The sequence below is a fragment of the Chionomys nivalis genome, chromosome 1 (assembly GCF_950005125.1).
Source record: "Chionomys nivalis chromosome 1, mChiNiv1.1, whole genome shotgun sequence".
Classification (NCBI taxonomy): domain Eukaryota; kingdom Metazoa; phylum Chordata; class Mammalia; order Rodentia; family Cricetidae; genus Chionomys; species Chionomys nivalis.
Window position 1 is genome coordinate 29,098,208 of NC_080086.1, and position 9,616 is coordinate 29,107,823.

Sequence of the window (9,616 nt, forward strand, 5' to 3'; positions counted from 1 at the left end):
CCTAGGAATCTGACTTGGCCTCTGCCCAGTCTGGCTGCTACCCAGCGAACTGATCTTGAACTTGGCTCTCCAAATCTCTCTCATAAATAAAGCGGTGGCGGGACAGAAAAGAGCCAATGACATTACGTACTCCGCGCCTATCTCTCAGACCTCTGAGTCACAGTCACATGCCAGCAAGCTGTCCCTGCTCAGAGCCCAACCCTCAAGCTGCCCCTGCTCAGTTTCTCAGAATTCCTGAGGACATGTGGATCCCAGGGCAGAGTGTGAGAGAGAAGAAGGAAGGGAGGGATTGGCTGGATTTGTGGGGAAACCCTGTACAGGAACAAAGAGCCCCGAAATAGCTTGTCACGTCATGTAACAATAACAAAAACAAAAAGCAGCGCATGATGGCTCCCACCTGTAGAAACAGCACGCAGGAGTCAGAAGCAGGTTTGACATGAGCCCAGGCCTGCCTGGGTCACAGACTGTGCTCTAGGTCAGCTTCAGCTACAAGTAAGCCCATGCCTTACAACTTAAAATAATCACCTGGTGGAGGTAGTGCACGCCTGCTTCCAAGGCAGAAGCAGGGAGATCTCTGAGTTTGAGGCCAGCCTGATCTACACAGTGAGTTCCAGGACAGCCAAAGCTGTTACAGAGAAGCCCCGTTTTGAAAAACACTAAAATAGCTGGGTAGTGGTGGCGCACGCCTTTAATCCCAGCACTCGGGAGGTAGAGGCAGGCAGAACTCTGGTTTCAGGACAGCTAGGGCTATTGCACAGAGAAACCCTGTCTCAAAGAACCAAAAGAAGAGGAAAGAAAAGAAAAACACTAAAATAAATAGAGCTGGCTTCAGAGACAGAAGAACAATACAGAATACAAACACAGAATACGACCGCATTCTGTATGGGGGCCATGATCAGACCCATCTTGGGGCAAATGTTGGGGGGTCTGGCTCTTTGAGAAAGCCACCCCCATTCTTCCACTCCTTCCTCAGGAATCTGTCTGAGCTGTGGCCAGACTAGGAGGGGACAGTTATGTGGCTTGGGGAAATTCGCCCTCCAGACCTCTACCCTTCCTTCTTCCAGCTCGGCATCCTCACTAGGAGCTGTTAGAGCAGATCCAAGAGTCCCAAGGGACAGCGAAGGGGGAGAAACTTGGGAAATCCCATGGACTTCTGACTTACTGGAGATGTGAGTCACCCGCCCTCAGCCGAGGACTGGGAGGCTGCTCAGGTATAAGTGATAAGAACCTTTTCTTTCTTGGCACCACAGACCTTGGTCCAGGATCTTTCTTCCAGTGGGGTTTGTTTGCTGTCCCTCATCTGTCTGTCTTCCAAGGCCTGAAGCTACAGACAGCTTGGCAGGAAGGCACATTAAAAAGGGTGGGGGTCCCTGGCCCAGCCCCTGAACACTTTTTACCTTCCCGGTGGAAGGGATTCAGAGAGACACTGAGAGGGATCACTAGGAGTGTGGAGTTTATTAAATTTCTTAACAGGCCAGCTGTGGTGTTGTACACCTTTAATCTCAGCACTTGGGGAAGCAGAAGCAGATGGAACTCTTGAGTTTGAGGCCAACCTGGTCTACATAGTGAGTTCCAGGCTAGCCAATGCTACATAGTAAGATCTTTTCTCAAAACAAACAAAGTTTTTAACACCATGGAGGAACAGATTGGGGGGGGCAAGGGTTTGAGAGGAGTTCACACCTCGGCAACAAAAAGACAGCATAGTAGGGGGCATTTGTTTGTAGACAGGGTTTCTCGGTGTAGCTTTGGTGTCTGTGAACTAGCTCTTGTAGACCAGGCCTTGAACTCACAGAGATCCACCTGCCTCTGCCTCCCAAGTGCTGGGATTAAAGGCGTGCGCCACCACCGCCCGGCTAACAGGGACTTTGTAGCGAGGGAGTCAAGACCATATGGCAGAAATGGGAGTCTCTTGAACTTTTCTGAGAGTGGGGTGTCTTCACGGCACAAGCCATCGGCTCTAATTCCTGCTCAGAGGCAAAGTTAGGAGCACACTGTGTGGCCCTGATGTGAACTCACTTCCCTGGGGAAAGATCCTAGCACCCCAGAGTCTGTCAGCTAGGGACCCACACAAAGTGGCACAGCCAGGTACCTGTCAGTATCTGGTACTGCAGCCTGAATCCTAGCTGGATTCCAATATCGCATTCTTACACTCAGGACAGACAGTATCCCTTCAGGAAGCCGCTGCCTCCTCAACCTCCAGCACACTCCCTCAGCTCAGCGTTCAGTGGGCACCTCGCTCTCACTGTTGGTGTCCTATCAACCTGTGTCCACTGAACTTGGTGTAATATTGGCCTGTCCCTTCCTTTGTGTCCCAAGACAGTCCTGGTGGCTCCGCACGGGCCTTGGAGGAGGTTGTGATCTCAGTGGATGCGCTATCATCACCTTCCCTGGGTTGGTCTGGTTCTTCATTAGGAGCTCCTGAGTCCCAAGGCCATCCACAGTGAGCCCTGAAAGAGGACTAAGCTCCGAGGGTGCTCCGCACACACCAGGAATTCCTGACCTGGACTTGTCTAAGTCTCTGTTTTGCCGCTTTGTGATTGGAGCAGGAACTTGCTGTCAGTGTTTCACCCAGGTGAGAAGCGTCTAGGACAGAGGAAATGTTAACACCCACATACACACAGGTGTGAGATTGGGGGCTCTGCTGGTGATATTCAGCCTGTACAGGGACACCCAGTGGAAACGCTAATTACCAAAACAGGGTGAGGTGGGAGGAGGGAGGAAGAGCAGGAGAAGCTCTGTGGAACACAAGAAGTTTCGCTGGGAATTAAGGAATGTAGTATGGAGAGGAGCAGGCTGCGTCCCGCCACCCGGCTAGCTTATACCGGAAATAATTACACAGAAACTCTATTCATTTAAACACTGCCTGGCCCATAAACTCTAGCCTCTTATTGACTAACTCTCACATCTTGCTTTAACCTATATCTAGTAATCTTTTATCACCATGGGGTCGTGGCTTACCGGGAAAGATTTAGCATGTCTGACCTGGCGGCTGGCTCCATGGTGGCTCTCTCTGACCTGTTTCTTCCTCCCAGAATTCTGTTCTCTTTTCCCCACCTATCTAAGTTTTGCCCTATCAAAAGGCCAAGGCAGTTTTCTTTATTCAACCAATGAAAGCAACACAACACATAGAAAGACCCTCCTACACCAAAGGGACAACTGGCAGGCAGTGTGGGAAGGGGACTAGCGCTAGGTGAAGGGCTCAGTGGTAGAGCCATGGCCACGCCTGTACGAGACCTTGACTTCCAACACCTGCACCACAGAAAGCAAGGCTCTCCAGGTTCCCCCTCCCGGCCCTTCAAAAGACTAATTTATAGCTGGTCGGTGGCAGCGCACGCATTTAATCCCAGCACTCAGGAGGCAGAGGCAGGAGGATCTTGAGTTCGAGGCCATCCTGATCTACACAGCAAGTTCCAGGACAGCCAGGGCTACACAGAGAAACCCTATTTTGCAAAGCCAAATAAATAAAATAATGAATGAATAATAAATAAATAAAATGACTCATTTAGTGGCCCATGCCTGTAGCCTTAGCACTTAGGAGAGTGGAGCCAGGAGGCTCAGTCATTCACCACCGCGGACAGCCCTGAGGATTCCTGGAACTCATGTGGTTGTGACTCCAGCGAGTTGTCCTCCGTGTTAGTCATGGCTCTACAGAACTGATAGAATGAATATGTATTAGACTGACTTATAGAATGTGGTCCGGGAAGTTCAACCATGGGTGTGTTGCAGTGGAAAGTGGAGAATCTTCGTTGTTCAGGCCCTGGCGTAGTCCCAGTTCGGCCCTGAGTCCTGGAGGATTCATGGAGAGCTGCTGGATTCAGCCTTACCGTGGCATCCCAAGAAATCAGTTCCACAAGTGCAGGAACGCAGGGCAAGCAGGTAGAAGTAAAAGCTTCCTTATCCCCTATCCTTTAGTGTGGGCTCACACCGAAAAGCATGGCCAAGATTTAGAGTGGGTCTTCCCACCTCAGATAACCCCACCTCAGGCTTACCCAGCAACTGGGGTTTTAGTTGATTCCAGATGTAGTCAAGTTGACAACCAAGACAAACCATCATCCTCTGGCCTTTCACTACAATTTATTTATATATAAACATAAAATAGATATTTAGTATAAACAAGTAAATATAATTTTTTCCATGGTCATGTTGAACTTTATATATGGAGTTCTTGGCCAGCCCAGGCTATATGAGACATTGTTGTTTGTTTGTTTTTTGAGATAGTTTCACTAGGTAGCTCTGGCTGTCCTGGAGCGTGCTCTGGAGACTAGGCTGACCTCGAACTCATAGAGATCCACCTACCTTTGCCTCTCAAGTGCTGGGATTAAAGGCATATGAGACACTGTCTTTAAAACAAAAACAAAAGAGGAAAAGGCCACATAGTTCTTGGGCCCCTGCACCCAGAGTTCTGCCTTCCAGCCCCCACCTTACCCCACACAGAGCTAGCAGGAACCCAATAACAGGTTAACAGCCATATTCTAGGAGCACTTCCTATATATTTCATTGATTCCTAGCACGCCTATGGGGCACAGTAATGTCTCCTTTGATAGAAAGGACACACAGAAGCTCATCTCTATCAGACTGGTGGGGAACTGAGCCTAGGGCTGCTAAAGGATTGAACCTAGGTCACGGAAGGAGAGAGCTGTGAAACTCCCTAAACTGGGCTCTTCTGTTCCCACGCGGGGTGGGCTGCTGCCCAGCGCTCTTCCACAGGCCCTGCTGCTGTCTACTCGCCAGACGCTTCTCTAACCACCACTGTCCCATGGGGGTATGTGTATAATCAAGCCCCTCCCACTTTGCCTTCTCGGGAGCTTTCTAGCTCTTCATGGGTTGTGTTCTTTTACACAATGAGTCCTAACTACCATGACTGCCCTCGAGTAACCCTCACCTTCTCCCCACATATGGAAATTATAAACTATGAGAAAGGTATGTGTGGCTTTACAACCACACCCTGGTGCCAGGAATGTGCCTGGCCTCAAACTTACTGTGTGATTGAAAATGCCCTTAGTTTCATCCCCAGAATCCACTTAAAAAGCCATGAAGACGATATGGGGCATACACTTTTAATCCCAGCAATGAGGAGACAGAGGTAGGTTTGGTCTATATAGCAAAGTTTAGGTCAATCAGGGCAACACAATGAGACCATGTCTCAAAAAAAAAAAAAAAAAAAAAAAAAGCCAGATGTACTTCACTGGCCAGCCAGCCAGCCAGCCAGCCAGCCTAACCTGAACAGCGAGCCCCAGTTCCTAGTGGCAGACCTTATTCTTGTCTCTGTTTTGTCTTTTTGTTTGTTTGTTTTTATTTTTTTAATATTTTACTTATTTTTATTTTATGTGCATTGGTGTTTTGTCTGCATGTATGTCTATGTGAGGGTGTCAGATATGGAGTTACAGATAGTTGTGAACTGCCATGTGGGTGCTGGGGATTAAACCCAGGTCCTCTGGAATAGCAGTCAGTGCTCTTATAAGCTGAGCCAACTCTCCAGCCCTAAAATGTGTAGCCCAGGCTGGCCTCGAACTCATGATCCTCCTGCCTCCTCCCCCTCCAACAAATCCTACCAGTGTGCTCCTCACAACCGGCCACATCTTGTCTCAAAAAACCAGGTGGAGCTAGTAAGAATGGCTCAGAGGGATAGGCACCAGCCACAAAGTCTAATGATCTGAGTTCCATCCCACATAGTAGAGGAGAGAAATGACACCTCTGAGTTGTCCTTTGACTTCCATATGCTAGTTATGACACATGCGTGCATACATATGCACACACACACACACATCCATTCATTAATGTAATTAAGAACTGGTGTGGAAGGTCCTTCTGTCTTTGTGTTGCTTTTATTGGTTAATGAATAAAAAAAAAATGCTTTGGCCTATAGCAGGGCAGAACTTAGCTAGGTCGGGAAAACTAAACTGAATGCTGGGAGAAAGAAGGCAGAGTCAGGAAGAAGCCATGTAGACAGAGTCAGACAGACTCCAGAACTTTACCCAGTAAGCCACAGCCTTGTAGCAATACACAGGTTAATGGAGATGGCTTAATTTAACATATGAGTTAACCAGAAATACGCTTAAGCTATTGACCAAACAATATTGCAAATAATATGGTTTCTGTGTGATTATTTCGGTTCTAGGCAGCTGGGAACAAACAACGGCTCTCCTACTACAAAGAACAAAACAAAAAACGTCCTTAGGCCAGGAGACACATCAGATTTCTTGGTACTAGAGTTAAAGGTTGTGGTGAACTACCCCATATGGGTGGTGGGATTCAAACCATCACCATGATAGAGCAGCAAGCACCCTTAACCACTGGGCCATCTCTCCAGTCTTCTATATAACCATTTGGGAACCTGAACTTCTAATAAAATTCGCTGACCCAGTATTCCCAGCCCTAGGTATTTTATAAGAAATGAAAGCAGATTAGGTGTGGAGACTGTGCTAGTTTGAGTGAAGATGACCCCCTAGACTCACAGGGACTGGCGCGATAGGGATACGTGACCTTTTGGAGTAGGTGTGGCTTTGCTGTAGGAAGTGTGTCACTGGGTGCAAGCTTGGAGGTCTCACATATGCTCAAGCCTGGTCACTGTGTCACTATCTCTTCCTGCTGCCTGAGGATCAAGATGTAGAACTTTCAGCAAATTCTCTAGCACCATGTCCACCTCCACACTGCCATGCTTCCTGACACGATGATAATGGACTGAACCTCTGAAACTTTAATCCAGCCCCAATTAAATGTTTTCCTTTATGAGAGTTGCCCTGAGGTCATGGTGTCTCTTCACAGCCATAAAACCCTGAGATGGTGACACAGGCCTGTAATCCCAGTATTTGGAAAGCTGAAACAGGAATTCAAAGTCAGTCTGGGCTACAAGGTGAGACTCTGTATCCAAAAATAAAAATACCCCCAGAAAAGTCCACAAAAGGAGCTAGGTAGGTAAGAGTATTTGTGACAGTTATCCATACCAGCCTGTGGTGGCTGGAATAAGAACAGCTCCCATAAACCAGGCAGTAGTGGTGCACGCCTTTAATTCCAGTGTACAGGCGGCAGAGGCAGGCAGATCTCTGAGTTCATGGCCAGCCTGGTCTACTGCTGGCTTCTTTGAGCCCGGTTGCCAGACTTCTTGATCCTCTGTATTCCCCTAGTCATTGCTAGGCCTCCTTGTTCCCCAGGGAAAGGTGAGTGCACTATCTGCCCATTCCCGCAGCCCCACAATGCAAGACAATCAGAAGCGCGATAGGAGTTGAGTCAAGCAGGAACTGAGTTTATTACTGTGAGAGTCAGCTTATATAGGTTAAGTGACATGTGATGTGGGGGACCTCCATCCAATGAGAAGCAGCCAAATCTTCCCTCTGACTGGAGGGGCGTCTACCTAATTTTTGCTGTCTCATTCTCACTCAAACTTAAGCCAGGCTTTTCTCTATCCTACAGGCCCTGAAGTACTCGAGCCAGGCTTCTTTCTGTCCTATAGGCCTCAAGTTACGGGCCCTGAGATAATTTTGGTCCAACAGTCTACAGAGTGAGTTCCAGAACAGCCAGGGCTACACTGAGAAACCCTGTCTCAAAACATAAAAACAAACAAAAATGTCTCCCACATAGGTATTGACATTTACTTATTTGAATACTTAAGTCACCCAGTAGAACTGTTTGAAAGGATTATAAGGATTAGGAGGTGTGACCTTGTTGGAGGAAGTGTGTCACTGGGGGGTGGGCTTTGAAGTTTCAAAAGCCCATGCCAAGCCCAGAGTCTCTCCCTCTCTGCTTAAGGATCAAGATGGAGAACTGTCAGTTATGTCTCCAGCATCACGTGTGTCTGTGTGCTGCCATGCTCCTTCCATGATAATAATGAACTAAGCAAGCCCCCAATTAAATGCTTTCTTTTATAACAGTTGCCTTAGTCATGGTGTATGTCCTGGTTGTTTTTGTGGTTGTTTGTTTGTTTTTTGTGTTTCAAGACAGGGTTTCTCTGTGTAGTCCTGTCTGTCCTGGAATTTGCTCTGAAGACCAGATTGGTTTATGAACTCACAGAGATCTCCTGCCTCTACCTCCTGAGTGTTGGGATTAAAGACATGCACCACCATTACCCAGCATATTCTGGCTAGTTTTATATCAACTTGACACAAGCTAGAGTCATCTAAAAGGAGGGAACCTCAACTGAGAAAATGCCCTCTTAAGATCCAGCTGTAGGGCATTTTCTTAGAAACTGATGGGGAATGGCCCAGCCCATTGTGGGTAGTGCTATCCCTGGGCTGGTGGTCCTAGGTTCTATAAGAAAGCAGGCTGAGCAAGCCATGATGAATAAGCCAGTAATCAGCACCTCTCCATGGCTTCTGCATCAGCTCCCGTCTCCAGGTTCCTGCTTCCACATTCCTGCCTTGTTTGGGTTCCTGTCCTAACTTCCTTCAGTGATGGACTGTGGATGTGGAAGCAGCTAAACAAACCCTTTCCTCCCCAGCTTGCTTTTGGTCATGGTGTTTCATCATAGCAATAGTAAGCCAGACTAAGACATTCTCTTCACAGCAATAGAACAGTGACTAAGATTGGTGCCCATAGGCTCATAAATTTGAATGCTTGGTCCCCAGTTGGTAGAACTGTTTGGGAAGGATTAGGAGGTGTGGCCTTGTTGGAGGAGGTGTGTCACTGAGGGTGGGCTTAAAGGTTTCAAAAGCCTACACTATGCCCAGTTAGTTATCTCTGCCTCCTACTTGCAGATAAGAATGCAAGCTCTCAGCTGCTGCTCCAGGGCCATGCTGCCTGTCTGCTGCCATGCTCCCCACCATGATGGGCATGGACTCTAACACTCTGGAAGATTGCATCCCACATTAAATGCTTTCTTTTATAAGGTGTCTCAGTCATACTGCTTTGTCTTAGCAGTAGAAAAGTAACTAAGACTCCGGCATACAGGAAAACATACATTTATGGATGTACTCTTTTGCTTTGTTTTGATTATGTGATGGATATGGACACACACCATAGCATCCCCTGCAGCCATAACTGAGGCGGTCATATTTGCACTAGTGCCCTGACTCACCAAAGAAAGAGAAAGTGCTTCTAGAGTTCTGTGTCAGAGGACAGAGGGATATACAATCCATCACTCAAGGTTTGGCAACCAGAAGCCAGGCTGGTGGCACAGATAGATCGTAGTTCTAGGCTAGCCTAGGTTACACAGCCACCTCTGTCTTACACACTCTCCCCCTACTCTAAAAAGTGAGTGATCTGAAGTGGTAGGAGTGAGAACTGAGTGGTATTAAGGTTGGAGGACTCCCTAGTTATAGGAATTTGCTAGAATGCAAACACCTCCAAGAAAGGATATGCATCCAGGGCCTGCACACAACTTCTGGAATAGGATTATGGACAAAGAACATTTAGCTTCTGTGAGCTAGGCTCTGCTGACTGGGTGAAGAGTGTGTGCCAGAGCTTTCTTCCTCTCTCACCCCAGTCCATCCCTACTCCTTTCTGCCATAGAAAGTATGGGGCTGGGACCACCGAGGTAATTGTTGTGTGATCTCAAACACCCACAGGAGAGATTCCTCCTTCATGCCAGTCCCCCTGGAAGGAATATATTTATTTTAATGAAGCTGCTTCTGTTCAATATTTCTCTAGCACCCATGTAAAAAGTAGGGTGCTGTGTATATCT